Source organism: Lolium perenne, chromosome 1 (genome assembly GCF_019359855.2).
Source record: "Lolium perenne isolate Kyuss_39 chromosome 1, Kyuss_2.0, whole genome shotgun sequence".
Lineage (NCBI taxonomy): Eukaryota > Viridiplantae > Streptophyta > Magnoliopsida > Poales > Poaceae > Lolium > Lolium perenne.
Window position 1 is genome coordinate 143,395,304 of NC_067244.2, and position 16,443 is coordinate 143,411,746.

The 16,443-nt window shown below is 41.3% G+C and overlaps 1 long non-coding RNA gene across 1 annotated transcript; it reads right to left on the reverse strand.

Annotated features, from left to right (window-relative positions):
- Positions 1 to 7,518: 7,518 nt before the first annotated feature.
- Positions 7,519 to 13,853, reverse strand: LOC127306598 (uncharacterized). The gene is made up of 3 exons (XR_007854733.2): positions 13,208 to 13,853; positions 11,602 to 11,686; positions 7,519 to 11,508 (listed from the first exon to the last, which is right to left on the reverse strand). It is a non-coding gene; the product is annotated as an uncharacterized lncRNA (long non-coding RNA).
- Between the last annotated feature and the right edge of the window lie 2,590 nt (positions 13,854 to 16,443).

Here is a 16,443-nt window from a genome sequence, read left to right on the forward strand (position 1 = left end):
AAATACTCCCTCTTGGAGTTACAAGTAACGACTTGGCCAGAGCCTCTACTAATAACGGAGAGCATGCAAGATCATAAACAACACATGGATGATAGATTGATAATCAACATAACATAGCATTCCATATTCATCGGATCCCAACAAACGCAACATGTAGCATTACAAATAGATGATCTTGATCATGTTAGGCAGCTCACAAGATCCGACAATGATAGCACAATGAGGAGAAGACAACCATCTAGCTACTGCTATGGACCCATAGTCCAGGGGTGAACTACTCACACATCACTCCGGAGGCGACCATGGCGGTGAAGAGTCCTCCGGGAGATGATTCCCCTCTCCGGCAGGGTGCCGAAGGCGATCTCCTGAATCCCCCGAGATGGGATTGGCGGTTTCGGCGTCTCTGGAAGGTTTTCCGTATCGTGGCTCTCGGTACTGGAGTTATTATCGATGAAGGCTTCTTATAGGCGGAGAGGTAGGTTTAGGGGCGACGCGAGGGGCCCACACAACAGGGCCGCGCGGCCAGTGGGTGGGCCGCGCCGCCCTGGCGTGTCGCCGCCTCGTCGCCCCACTTCGTTTCCCTCTCGGTCTTCTGGAAGCTTCGTGGAAAAATAAGATCCTGGGCGTTGATTTCGTCCAATTTCGAGAATATTTCCTTACTAGGATTTCTGAAACCAAAAGCAATGAGAAAACAAAGAATCGGCTCTTCGGCATCTTGTTAATAGGTTAGTGCCGGAAAATGCATAAATATGACATAAAGTATGTATAAAACATGTGTGTATCATCATAAAACAAGCATGGAACATAAGAAATTATCGATACGTTGGAGACGTATCAGCATCTCCAAGCTTAGTTCCTACTCATCCCGAGTAGGTAAACGATAACAAAGATAATTTCTGAAGTGACATGCTATCATAATCTTGATCAATACTATTGTAAGCACATGTAATGAATGCAGCGATTCGAAGCAATGGTATGAAAAGGTTGAACCCAATGTTCCCATAGCCTCTTCAAGTTCACTAATCCTTACTAGGATTTCTGAAACCAAAAACAGCAGAAAACAGCAACTGGCTCTTCGGCATCTTGTTAATAGGTTAGTGCCGGAAAATGCATAAATATGACATAAAGTATGTATAAAACATGTGTGTATCATTGATACGTCTCCAACGTATCGATAATTTCTTATGTTCCATGCCACATTATTGATGTTATCTACATGTTTTATGCACACTTTATGTCATATTCGTGCATTTTCTGGAACTAACCTATTAACAAGATGCCGAAGTGCCGCTTGTTTTCTGCTTTTTGGTTTCGAAATCCTAGTAAGGAAATATTCTCGGAATTGGACGAAATCAACGCCCAGGGGCCTATTTTGCCACGAAGCTTCCAGAAGTCCGAAGACGAAACGAAGTGGGGCCACGGGGTGCCCAAACCCTAGGGCGGCGCTGCCCCCCTGGCCGCGCCGGCCTGTGGTGTGGGGCCCCCGTGCCCCCTCCTGACTTGCCCTTCCGCCTACTTAAAGCCTCCGTGACGAAACCCCTGCATCGAGAGCCACGATACGGAAAACCTTCCAGAGACGCCGCCAACGCCGATCCCATCTCGGGGATCCAGAGATCGCCTCCGGCACCCTGCCGGAGAGGGGAATCATCTCCCGGAGGACTCTACGCCGCCATGGTCGCCTCCGGTGTGATGTGTGAGTAGTCTACCCCTGGACTATGAGTCCATAGCAGTAGCTAGATGGTTGTCTTCTCCCCATTGTGCTATCATTGTCGGATCTTGTGAGCTGCCTAACATGATCAAGATCATCTATCTATAATTCTATATGTTGCGTTTGTTGGGATCCGATGAATAGAGAATACTTGTTATGTTGATTATCAAAGTTATATCTATGTGTTGTTTATGATCTTGCATGCTCTCCGTTACTAGTAGATGCTCTGGCCAAGTAGATGCTTGTAACTCCAAGAGGGAGTATTTATGCTCGATAGTGGGTTCATGCCTCGCATTGACACCGGGGATGTGACAGAAAGTTCTAAGATTGTGTTGTCTTTGTTGCCACTAGGGATAAAACATTGATGCTATGTCTAAGGATGTAGTTGTTGATTACATTACGCACCATACTTAATGCAATTGTCTCGTTGCTTTGCAACTTAATACCGGAGGGGTTCGGATGATCACCCGAAGGTGGACTCTTTAGGCATAGATGCAGTTGGATGGCGGTCTATGTACTTTGTCGTAATGCCCAATTAAATCTCACTATACTCATCATGATATGTATGTGCATGGTCAGGCTCTCTTTATTTTTCAATTGCCCAACTGTAATTTGTTCACCCAACATGCTGTTTATCTTATGGGAGAGACACCTCTAGTGAACTGTGGACCGGTCCAATTCTCTTTCTTGAAATACAATCTCGCAATACTTGTTCTCTTGTTTTACGCAAACAATCATCTTCCACACAATACGGTTAATCCTTTGTTACGACAAGCCGGTGAGATTGACAACCTCACTGCTTTCGTTGGGGCAAAGTACTTTGGTTGTGTTGTGCAGTTCCACGTTGGCGCCGAATCCCCGGTGTTGCGCCGCACTACATCCCGCCGCCATCAACCTTCAATGTGCTTCTTGGCTCCTCTGGTTCGATAAACCTTGGTTTCTTTCTCGAGGGAAAACTTGCCGCCGTGCGCATCATACCTTCCTCTTGGGGTTCCCAACGAACGTGTGAGTTACACGCCATCAAGCTCTTTTTCTGGCGCCGTTGCCGGGGAGATCAAGACACGCTGCAAGGGGAGTCTCTACTTCTCAATCTCTTTACTTTGTTTTTGTCTTGCTTAGTTTTATTTACTACTTTGTTTGCTGCACTAAATCAAAATACAAAAAAAAATTAGTTGCTAGTTTTACTTTATTTGCTATCTTGTTTGCTATATCAAAAACACAAAAAAATTAGTTACTTGCATTTACTTTACTTATTTCATCATGTTTCCTCCTAAGTTTGTTCTTAAAGATGTACCGGTAGGCCGAGGGTCTATCCTTGGGAAAGACAATATAGAAGATTTTTTCACTCATATTAGTACGGTCAAAGATTTTGAAGATAGACACTTGGTAGAACTTGCTCCCACTTATGAAATTGCTGTCGCTTCTTTAGTACACGCGTTAGAAGCTAGATTTGTTAACCTTAATCCTGTGATTCAACATATGTTTCTTACACTCAGTGATATGGAAGAAGGAGAAAAGAAAGATTTTGTATTAGAAACCCTTCTTAAAGAATTTGGGGGAATAGCGAGAGAAGCTAGAAAAGTTTTCACTAAATATAATATGCTAGGCTCTTATACCAACTTTGCTAGTACCCTTGAGAAGATGGAAAAGGATAGACAAAAGTACACTAATGAAGTTAATTATGAGGGGGATATTAAAACATCAATACCTTGCAAGCTCTTGGGAATGTGTGAGGCACTAGAAAAGAATTTTGATTGGATTGTTCCTGAAAATTTGTTTGACGAGAGTAGCACGCCTAAGACTAATGAAAAGGGAGATGCTAAAACTTATGTATCTAATATACTATGCCTGGTTGAGAAAACTCCGCACCCCGCTGAGAATGCACCACCCTTTGATAATACTTGATACACACTTTCTGCGCCTAGCTGAAAGGCGTTAAAGAAAAGCGCTTATGGGAGACAACCCATGTTTTTACCTACAGTACTTTGTTTTTATTTTGTATCTTGGAAGTTGTTTACTACTGTAGCAACCTCTCCTTATCTTAGTTTAGTGTTTTATTGTGCCAAGTTAAGCCGTTGATAGAAAAGTTCATACTAGATTTGGATTACTGCGCAGAAACAGATTTCTTTGCTGTCACGAATCTGGCTGTTTTCCCCTGTAGGTAACTCAGAAAATTATGCCAATTTACGTGAGTGATCCTCAGATATGTACGCAACTTTCATTCAATTTGAGCATTTTCATTTGAGCAAGTCTGGTGCCATTTTAAAATTCGTCAATACGAACTGTTCTGTTTTGACAGATTCTGCCTTTTATTTCGCATTGCCTCTTTTGCTATGTTGGATGAATTTCTTTGATCCACTAATGTCCAGTAGCTTTATGCAATGTCCAGAAGTGTTAAGAATGATTGTGTCACCTCTGAATATGTTAATTTTTATTGTGCACTAACCCTCTAATGAGTTGTTCTAAGTTTGGTGTGGAGGAAGTTTTCAAGGATCAAGAGAGGAGTATGATGCAACATGATCAAGGAGAGTGAAAGCTCTAAGCTTGGGGATGCCGGTGGTTCACCCTCGCATATTCTAAGAAGACTCAAGCGTCTAAGCTTGGGGATGCCCAAGGCATCCCCTTCTTCATCGACAACATTATCGGGTTCCTCCCCTGAAACTATATTTTTATTCCATCACATCTTATGTGCTTTGCTTGGAGCGTCGGTTTGTTTTTGTTTTTTGTTTTGTTTGAATAAAATGGATCCTAGCATTCACTTTATGGGAGAGAGACACGCTCCGCTGTAGCATATGGACAAGTATGTCCTTGGTTTCTACTCATAGTATTCATGGCGAAGTTTCTTCTTCGTTAAATTGTTATATGGTTGGAATTGGAAAACGATACATGTAGTAATTGCTATTAATGTCTTGGGTAATGTGATACTTGGCAATTGTTGTGCTCATGATTAAGCTCTTGCATCATATACTTTGCACCCATTAATGAAGAAATACATAGAGCATGCTAAAATTTGGTTTGCATATTTGGTTTCTCTAAGGTCTAGATAATTTCTAGTATTGAGTTTGAACAACAAGGAAGACGGTGTAGAGTCTTATAATGTTTTCAATATGTCTTTTATGTGAGTTTTGTCGCACCGGTTCATCCTTGTGTTTGTTTCAAATAAGCCTTGCTAGCCTAAACCTTGTATCGAGAGGGAATACTTCTCATGCATCCAAAATACTTGAGCCAACCACTATGCCATTTGTGTCCACCATACCTACCTACTACATGGTATTTTCCGCCATTCCAAAGTAAATTGCTTGAGTGCTACCTTTAAAATTCCATCATTCACCTTTGCAATATATAGCTCATGGGACAAATAGCTTAAAAACTATTGTGGTATTGAATATGTAATTATGCACTTTATCTCTTAATAAGTTGCTTGTTGTGCGATAACCATGTTCACTAGGGACGCCATCAACTATTCATTGTTGAATTTCATGTGAGTTGCTATGCATGTCCGTCTTGTCTGAAGTAAGAGCGATCTACCACCTTATGGTTAAGCATGCATATTGTTAGAGAAGAACATTGGGCCGCTAACTAAAGCCATGATCCATGGTGGAAGTTTCAGTTTTGGACATATATCCTCAATCTCAAATGAGAAAATTATTAATTGTTGTTACATGCTTATGCATAAAAGAGGAGTCCATTATCTGTTGTCTATGTTGTCCGGTATGGATGTCTAAGTTGAAGAATAATCAATAGCGAGAAATCCAATGCGAGCTTTCTCCTTAGACCTTTGTACAAAGCGGCATAGAGGTACCCCTTTGTGACACTTGGTCAAAACATGTGCATTGTGATGATCCCAGTAGTCCAAGCTAATTAGGACAAGGTGCGGGCACTATTAGTACACTATGCATGAGGCTTGCAACTTGTAAGATATAATTTACATGATACATATGCTTTATTACTACCGTTGACAAAATTGTTTCATGTTTTCAAAATCAAAGCTCTAGCACAAATATAGCAATCGATGCTTTTCCTCTATGGAGGACCATTCTTTTACTTTCAATGTTGAGTCAGTTCACCCATTTCTCTCCACCTCAAGAAGCAAACACTTGTGTGAACTGTGCATTGATTCCTACATATTTGCATATTGCACTTATTATATTACTCTATGTTGACAATATCCATGAGATATACATGTTACAAGTTGAAAGCAACCGCTGAAACTTAATCTTCTTTTGTGTTGCTTCAATGCCTTTACTTTGATTTATTGCTTTATGAGTTAACTCTTATGCAAGACTTATTGATGCTTGTCTTGAAGTGCTATTCATGAAAAGTCTTTGCTATATGATTCACTTGTTTACTCATGTCATATACATTGTTTTGATCATGCATTCACTACATATGCTTTACAAATAGTATGATCAAGATTATGATGGCATGTCACTCCGAAATTATACGTGTTATCGTTTTACTCGCTCGGACGAGCGTAACTAAGCTTGGGGATGCCGATACGTCTCCAACGTATCGATAATTTCTTATGTTCCATGCCACATTATTGATGTTATCTACATGTTTTATGCACACTTTATGTCATATTCGTGCATTTTCTCGGAACTAACCTATTAACAAGATGCCGAAGTGCCGAGTTGATGTTTCTCATTGTTTTTGGTTTCGTAAATCCTAGTAAGGAAATATTCTCAATTGGACGAAATCAACGCCCAAGGGCCTATTTTGCCACGAAGCTTCCGAAGTCCGAAGACGAAACGGCGGTGGGCCACGGGGTGCCCAAACCCTAGGGCGGCGCGGCCCCCCCTTGGCCGCGCCGGCACGTGTGGTGTGGGGCCCCGTGCCCCCTCCCCGACTTGCCCTTCCGCCTACTTAAAGCCTCCGTGACGAAACCCCGCATCGAGAGCCACGATACGGAAAACCTTCCGGAGACGCCGCCAACGCCGATCCCATCTCGGGGATCCAGAGATCGCCTCCAGACTCACCGGAGAGGGGAATCATCTCCCGGAGGACTCTACGCCGCCATGGTCGCCTCCGGTGTGATGTGTGAGTAGTCTACCCCCGGACTATGAGTCCATAGCGTAGCTAGATGGTTGTCTTCTCCCCATTGTGCTATCATTGTCGGATCTTGTGAGCTGCCTAACATGATCAAGATCATCTATCTGTAATTCTATATGTTGCGTTTGTTGGGATCCGATGAATAGAGAATACTTGTTATGTTGATTATCAAAGTTATATCTATGTGTTGTTTATGATCTAGCATGCTCTCCGTTACTAGTAGATGCTCTGGCCAAGTAGATGCTTGTAACTCCAAGAGGGAGTATTTATGCTCGATAGTGGGTTCATGCCTGCATTGACACCTGGGACAGTGACAGAAAGTTCTAAGGTTGTGTTGTTCTGTTGCCACTAGGGATAAAACATTGATGCTATGTCTAAGGATGTAGTTGTTGATTACATTACGCACCATACTTAATGCAATTGTCTGTTGCTTTGCAACTTAATACTGGAGGGGGTTCGGATGATAACCTGAAGGTGGACTTTTTAGGCATAGATGCAGTTGGATGGCGGTCTATGTACTTTGTCGTAATGCCCAATTAAATCTCACTATACTCATCATGATATGTATGTGCATGGTCATGCTCTCTTTATTTGTCAATTGCCCAACTGTAATTTGTTCACCCAACATGCTGTTTATCTTATGGGAGAGACACCTCTAGTGAATCGTGGACCCGGTCCAATTCTCTTTATCAAATACAATCTATCGCAATACTTGTTCTACTTTTTTCGCAAACAATCATCTTCCACACAATACGGTTAATCCTTTGTTACAGCAAGCCGGTGAGATTGACAACCTCACTGTTTCGTTGGGGCAAAGTACTTTGGTTGTGTTGTGCAGGTTCCACGTTGGCGCCGGAATCCCTGGTGTTGCGCCGCACTACATCCCGCCGCCATCAACCTTCAACGTGCTTCTTGGCTCCTCCTGGTTCGATAAACCTTGGTTTCTTTCTGAGGGAAAACTTGCTGCTGTGCGCATCATACCTTCCTCTTGGGGTTCCCAACGAACGTGTGAGTTACACGCCATCAATCATCATAAAACAAGCATGGAACATAAGAAATTATCGATACGTTGGAGACGTATCAGCATCTCCAAGCTTAGTTCCTACTCATCCCGAGTAGGTAAACGATAACAAAGATAATTTCTGAAGTGACATGCTATCATAATCTTGATCAATACTATTGTAAGCACATGTAATGAATGCAGCGATTCGAAGCAATGGTAAAGACAATGGGTAAACAATTGAATCATATAGCAAAGACTTTTCATGAATAGTACTTTCAAGACAAGCATCAATAAGTCTTGCATAAGAGTTAACTCATAAAGCAATAGATTCTAAATAAAGGCATTGAAGCAACACAAAGGAAGATTAAGTTTCAGCGGTTGCTTTCAACTTCAACATGTATATCTCATGGATATTTTCAACATAAAGTAATATGATGAATGCAAATATGCAAGTATGTAAGTGTTAGAGTACGTCATGGGCCTGGGCCCGTTAGTCTTATGGTTTGCTTAGGGGTCAAGTAAGCCTTGCTTGGGAGTCAAGTAAACCTCTCTATATATGAAGAGGAGATGTATCAATCTAATGAAGCAAGAATTAAGAAGGAAATATGGGAGGGAGAGAGAGGGTTGCGAGGGCGCGAGAAGGCCGGCCGGGGGCCTTTTGCCCACGGCCGGGCAAGAGGGAAGGGATTTCCTTCTTAATTCTTGCTTGATTAAATTGATACATCTCCTCTCCATATATAGAGAGGTTTACTTGACTCCCAAGCAAGGCTTACTTGACCCCTAAGCAAACCATAAAACTAACGGGCCCAGGCCCATGACGTACTCTAACACTACACCTAGCAGCCACATAACAGTAAGAATCAATGCACAGTTAACACAAGTGTTTGCTTCTAAGATGGAAGGAAGCGGGTAAACAGACTCAACATAAAAGTAAAAGAATGGCCCTTCGAAGAGGGAAGCATGGATTGCTATATTTATGCTAGAGATTTTATTTTGAAAACAAGAAACAATTTTGTCAACGGTAGTAATAAAGCATCTTTACTATTAAATGTGAGTTGGTCGTTTGACACTCAACGCACTTTGGTGGTCGTCATTAAAACAATCCTGACCGTCAAATCTAATCTCATGGTCTTCATTTGTCCGAGCTAATTTCATGGCAAGTTGCCCCTCCTTCCCTTTGTAACGTCAATCGATTTATAGCTGACACGATCTCATCCTTCTTGTTTAGGCAGATCGCTTGAAAAAAATGGAGGACATGATCTCCTCGTTTCTGCTATCAAAGACATCTCCGAAGATATCGGGATGCGATCAGCCCTTCCTTATATAGATCACGAATTGATCCCGCGAGCTAGGGATGCAATCTTGAGAGATCAATTAGGCCCCAGAGCACATCTTCAGATATAAGGACGTGATCAAGCCTTCCTTATATGGAATGTGTTTCCGTGCGCCGAAAATAAATATTTCTATTGGTGTTGCTTATCATTCCATTCCTGTAGATATCATATAAACTCAGCTAGACCCTGCTGACCAGGGCAGGCGCCGCAACCCCGTGTCCTTATCTCCGGCGCCGGACCTCACTTTTGGAAAAGACCTCCAACTATCCTCCTCACCATAGCCACTCTTCATTCTCTCATCCGTCCCTTCTTCTCGTCCATGTTTCACCCGCCGCTGGAAGAAACCGTAACGCCGCCGTTCGAATCCGTAATAGAGTACTAGGGATTCGCCGCCCGTCGACCGCCTTCTTGCACTATCGCCCGCTTGGCTGCACCAGGAACTCACCGCCCGTCAACACTTGTTTGTTGAGACTTGCTGACGACCATGATGCATGACGTTGTCGACGCCTATCTGCAGGGACTTGCAGCCGACCCCGACGCACGCTACACCAGGAGGTCGCCACTCGAAGGTAGAACTGGCCATATGCAGGTTAATTCTGTTACGGTTTACCAAATCTGCAGCAATCAAACCATTTACTGTGTGCTCTGAATTATTTTGCAATGCGTTTTTGGTCGCTAAATGCAGGCGAATTGAAACATGGTATATTGGTATGTGAAGTTTTGTCCTACTCAAAAATGCTACTACATTTTGCACCATGGACGTTCTCTATCCTGAACTTTGTAGAAAAGGTAAGCACCTACAAAATTGTTTATCCTTTTAAGATATTTGTTTCTCCAGGCTATGCTTAAGCATTCAGGATCTTTATTCATGCATGCCGTATTGCCATTAGGGTATTACGTTGTTGCAGAGGCTAGGTGTAATTGGTTTCTCTCGATAATAATATACTCTTTACCGAAAAAAATGCTGGTTCATGGTCGTGCTTATGCAAAGAACAAGTTTGGAAATATGTGTTTTCTCCTATTTTGTCCGCAATTTGTCTTGAGTTATTTGTGCTATGACTGAAGCCATCAGCTTTGCTTATAGCAACACTGCCTCTGGGCCTCTTGTTTCGTGATTCTTTGGCTAAGAAAGCTCCTTGGATGCACGTGGTATTGCACTCAGGTTTAGTTCACTTTATTCTTTGCGCCTTTTGTTTTTGGTAAATTTCTTAAGATTTTTTTGTTCGGCCCATAGTTTGTCCTTCTAGAAAATTCGTATAAGCATTTCAATGGAACTTATCATGCACCGCAGGCTGCGGAGGAGATCTAGCGTGGTGGGGATTAAAAGGACTGCCATGCCGCCAATGTTGTTCCCTGTCATCCTCAACCTCATTCCCGGCAACGCAGATTTGAAGTTCTTCCTGGCCCTGTTGTCTTCTTTAGGTAACCACGAAAGGGATTTCTTGTTTTTGTTAAAAAAAAGGGTCTCTTGTTCAGCTTCTGAACTTCTTATGTTCATAATTAAAACCGGGCACCTTACTTGGAGATGCAAAACTTTTGTGCCATGCGTAGCTTAATTCTGATATTTAATTGGGTTCTTGTTGAATTTTGTTATTTGCTACCGGATTGTCGGTGTATTTTTTCTGAATGAGGTTACTTGTGCACCCTTTTGTGTTGACGATTATAATTTTGCATTACTTTCAGACTCTGCCTACTAACCTGAAGTTTTATGCTATCCTACTGCGGTTAAATTATGTTCATCGTTTGGTTCTAATTCTCAATCCTGAACTAGCTTTGATTTGCTCAGAAGGTGAAATAAGGATCTACTTCGAGTTCCTGCGACTGTTCATGTTTATCGACGAGTGTTTATTATTCATACAAGGGTATAGGCTATAACGCTTTGTTCGGTAAGTATGTAAATGCCTATGAGATCACAAGGCTATTTAGGTAAGGCTATTGAGTGTCTACATTGAGTGTAAGTACATATATTTGTCCAGATATTAGATGTGCAAATGGTTCAATTTATTGATGCAGTATATTTTTTAGATTTCAGTTTGTGCTACTTTCTTGACCATTTATTTTCTGCTCTAGAAGTTCATTGATAACTTTCAATATTGCACCATATACTCTTACAGTACGCGGTGAACTTTAAGAAAATCTAATTAAATAAAAGAGAAAATAATAATGGGTCTTTGTCTGACCAGACGAGTTAGGAAATCTGAAGGAACTACCCAGGATTGCTAGGATTGCAGAATAAGTATAAAGTTGAACAAAAAGATGGAAAGTCACAGCTAATGCATCATAAGTAAGAAAGTACCTGAGAATAACTACTGGTATCTTGGTTTTTCATGGCATACTCATGGTAAACAGAAGACAGTGATTGGCTTTTCATGGCATACTCTTGGTAGACAAGACAGTGATGGAACTGTTACCTACACAATTCAAAGTTTCATTTGGGAGCTTATAAAAGTAAGTGAAAGAATAGAAAGAAGTTCTAAAGGACCGATGTCTTGGTAGCTACTTACAAAAATCACTGATATATGTTTCTGATAGCAGTGATTGAAGTTGATTGATGCTGATCCCATTAAATAGTGTTGCAAGAGCTTCCAACTGCGAACATTATAAACAAGGGAGCAAGAGATCAGTTAACAAGGCTGGAGACCTTTCACGGCTCATTAGTAAATAATGCTTAAATTCATGGAAAGCGCACTATAACTTGATCATATTCTTGAGTGCCGTCACTATCAGAAAACAAAAATAAGATTGACACAACATAAATACTTCCCAACTATTCAGAAAACAAATTCCGTTCGGTTTCAAATATTTTATTATTTGGTTTATTTCTACCTCAAAGAATATATTTAATACGCCTTGAAAACATGAATTTATATGCAATGCAAGAGCTGTTCTTAAGCATGTGAAATCAAATGATCATTATAATTGAACATCAGTGTTGTCAAATCAGAAGAAAGAAGGACTGAAAACTTGTGCTGAAGATACCTCAAATAAGAAGAAAGAATAGGATCTGGCTATAATTCAAACATGTCTTATAAGTTGCCGATGAGATCTTATTGAATGGTTGTAATTTGCAACCCCGCTCATTGGATGGTCTCCTGGACTACACTGCCAATGATATAGAGGAGTCGGTATTTGAGGTCCATATTCTGCTTTGGATTTTGCAATTGTTTGCTATTTTTCATTGCAAGGGATTTCTACCTCCGTGCTCTTGTATTTTTCGTTGATACTTACTTTTCAAAGAAAATTATTATCCTTAATTAATTCATTTGATTTCTAATGTTAATGTGGCTTGACATTGATGGTTGATATGTACCTCTGTTTCTTTTTCAGCTTTCTTTGTAGAGGGGTCGTGGCAACCTTGTGGCAATATTTTGTACACATAAAAAAAATCAAGGACGCGTCTTGGAGAGCATGCCGAATACCAGGTGCAACAGGACAAGCCACCGGGATTGGGGTTTTCGTACTGTTCAACCAGTGCAGACTGCAGAGTCAATCACAACCTCATGATGCAAGCCTCCACTCCTTCAGCGACGTCACCATTACAGGCTGCTCCAAAGCTCTACTCTTTGTTGCCATCGTAGTAGGCTTTCTACAGCTACAACAGCCTACGTTTCTCACAGATAACTTGCTAACTGCCGGCTACAGTGAACCATCTAAATTGGGATATAAGAGCCTCCATGTCTAAATTCTTCCACAACTCTGCTACGATGGAGACAAGCATATATCATCACATTTCAAGAGACATCAACGGAGTAGCACATAATTGTGCCCACCAAGCTCTTAGAAACTCACAGGATTTTCCTAATTTCAACTATATACTTGTATCAATAAATCACATGGAAATCGTCACTTCGTCAGTGCTCCGTAGTTCCTAGATTACAGGTTAATTAAATCCTCCCAGGGCGCCTCCTCTTGTTCACAAAAAATGGAAAGCTCTTTCAATATATTCATGACTTTAAAATCTTATAGGCAAACATAGCATAATATGGAAGTTCCCCGATCTGTTCATAAATATAGCATAATTCTATTATTTTTTTGCTACGGAAAAATACATCTTGTGGACCAACCCGACAACATCTACCAAATCACTTTACCAATATAAATAGAGATTACCTATTATTTTCCTCCTTGATTAACCTTCACCAGCGGAGTCAATCCAACACCACAGACGAATCCTCATCGGCGACAAGGTAGGATCCGAGGCCACGCGCCGCCAAATCCCTCGCCAAGGCCTCTGTGGACATGGATCCCGTCAGTCCACGCCGCATCCTCGAATACGTCAGTTAGTGACAGGCACATGCCTTCATGTATGTATGTCATGATCGTCGATCGGGAACCAGGGGACATTGGTAGAGAAAGCAGCGTGCGCGCTTCGAGAGCAGATGTTGCAGGGGAAGCGGAGGCATGACGTGCTCGTCCGGGTCACGAGCGGTGCGTCAGGTGCCGGAGCAGGCGGAGGACCGCGCCGACGAGCAGGTAGAGGGCCGCGCGGGCTAGGCGAAGTGCTGCGCGTGCGAGGCAGAGGCCCACACGGGCGAGCAGGCGGGGGGCCGTGGGGCGAACGGAGGAGGGCCGCGCGGGCGATGCGGATGGCCGCGGCGGCGAGACGGAGGAGGGTGAGGAGGGCCGCGCGGGCGAGGCGAGAGTCGCGCAGGCGAGGTGGATGGCCGCGTGGGCGAGCCGGCGGAGGGTCGTGTGGGTGAGCCAGATGAGAGTCGGGCGGGCAAGCAGACGAAGCTAGGGAGAGGGAGGAAGATGATAACACTGAGTAAGTGACACTGACAAACGTCATAGCGGTTCGTGATTTTCTTTCCCAGGATTTTCCGAATAGGTGTAGACTATTTTTTTCTTTACTTATCCTGTACCTAGCTATTAATTAGGAACCACGATTGGCGCAATGAGAAAATTCTGTTTAAATTGTGCTTATATATTATATATGCATGTTCCACATTTTGATATGCAAAGTTTCCATTTAACAATACGTTCCACCTATGTAGATCATGAGCACGGCGAAAATAGATATTACCGATGCTTCGAAAAAACTCACCGACATAAGTTCTGATGCGACCCACTTGCATTTTTTTGTCTACGTTGGTACCAACTGGTATTCCACAAAATTAAACCATTTGATTATCTCTAAAATAAAACCCATATATTTTACTTTGTTCAATAATAAAGATAATGACCAGATATTTATCTACAGGAGTGCTTCTGGTTATTTTATTTTTATATTATGCTCTCATGTAATGGTAAAGAAGTGGTTTATCCAATATTCATAGTGGGTATTTTCCGTTGCACTTTCTATTTTTCACTAAAATTATACATGCTAATGACAAGTATTGTTGTGCAAAATGTTATTGAGCTCAGGAAGAATTTTTTGGTAGACTTGCTCAAGTACCATAAAAATCAAGCACGAGAAAATGTTCCATACATTGTCCAACATACTCTAAGGAGCATCGAAAAGAACATTCTTTCAATATGAAATAGTTATTGGAGTACTTATTTCATATTTAGACGATGTCAAATATAATGGTTGTAAAAACGGGTTAGAATCTTATGAGTTTTTTTTAAATATTTTGTGCTTTTTTTTCTACAACTATTGTATTGACACATTGTGAGAAAAAAAAGAAGCCGTAGCAACGCACGGGCATTCAACTAGTATTTATTATGTATAAGATATCCTACAAGTTGCAAACCTCATGCATAGATTACCAATAGTGCCCGCACCTTGTCCTAATAGCTTGGATTTACATGGATTATCATTGCATAACATATGTTTTAACCAAGTATCACAAAGGGGTACCTCTATGCCGCCTGTACAAAGGTCTAAGGAGAAAGCTCGCATTGGATTTCTCGCTTTTGATTATTCTCAACTTAGACATCCATACCGGGACAACATAGACAACAGATAATGGACTCCTCTTTAATGCATAAGCATTCAACAACAAATAATATTCTCATAAGAGATTGAGGATTGTTGTCCAAAACTGAAACTTCCACCATGGATCATGGCTTTAGTTAGCGGCCCAATATTCTTCTCTAACAATATGCATGCTCAAACCATTCAACTCATGATAAATCACCCTTACTTCAGACAAGACGAACATGCATAACAACTCACATGATATTCAACAAAGATAGTTGATGACATCCCCAGGAACATGGTTATCGCTCAACAAGCAACTTAATAAGAAATAAGATACATAAGTACATATTCAATACCACAATAGTTTTTATTCTATTTTTCCCATGAGTTATATATTGCAAAGACAAAGAATATAATTTTTAAAGGTAGCACTCAAGCAATTTACTTTGGAATGGCAGAGAAATACCATGTAGTAGGTAGGTATGGTGGACACAAATGGCATAGTTTTTGACTCAAGGATTTTGGATGCACGAGAAGTAATCCTTCTCAATACAAGGCTTAGACTAGCAAGGTTATTTGAAGCAAACACAAGTATGAATCGGTACAACAAAACTCACATAAGAACATATTGCAAGCATTATAAGACTCTACATTGTCTTCCTTGTTGTTCAAACCCTTACTAGAAAATATCTAGACCTTAGAGAGACCAATCATGCAAACCAAATTTTAGCAAGCTCTATGTATTTCTTCACTAATAGGTGCGAAGTATATGATGCAAGAGCTTAAACATGATCCATATGAGCACAACAATTGCCAAGTATCAAATTATTCAAGACATTATACCAATTACCACATGTAGCATTTCCCGTTTCCAACCATATAACAATTAACGAAGCAGTTTCAACCTTCGTCATGAATATTATGAGTAAAGCTAAGGACATATTTGTCCATATGCAACAGCAGAGCGTGTCTCTCTCCCACACAATGAATGCTAGGATCCAACTTTATTCAAACAAAACAAAAACAAAAGCAAACAGACGCTCCAAGTAAAGCACATAAGATGTGACGGAATAAAAATATAGTTTCACTAGAGGAACCTGATAATTTTGTCGATGAAGAAGGGGATGCCTTGGGCATCCCCAAGATTAGATGCTTGAGTCTTCTTGAAATATGCAGGGATGAACCACCGGGGCATACCCAAGCTTAGAGCTTTCACTCTCCTTGATCATATTGTATCATCCTCCTCTCTTGATCCTTGAAAACTTCCTCCACACCAAACTCAAAACAACTCATTAGAGGGTTAGTGCATAATCAAAATTCACATGTTCAGAGGTGACATAATCATTCTTAACACTTCTGGATATTGCACAAAGCTACTGAAAGTTAATAGAATAAAGAAATCCACCAAACATAGCAAAACAGGCAATGTGAAATAAAAGGCAGAATCTGTCAAAACAGAACAGTCCGTAAAGACGAATTTTTT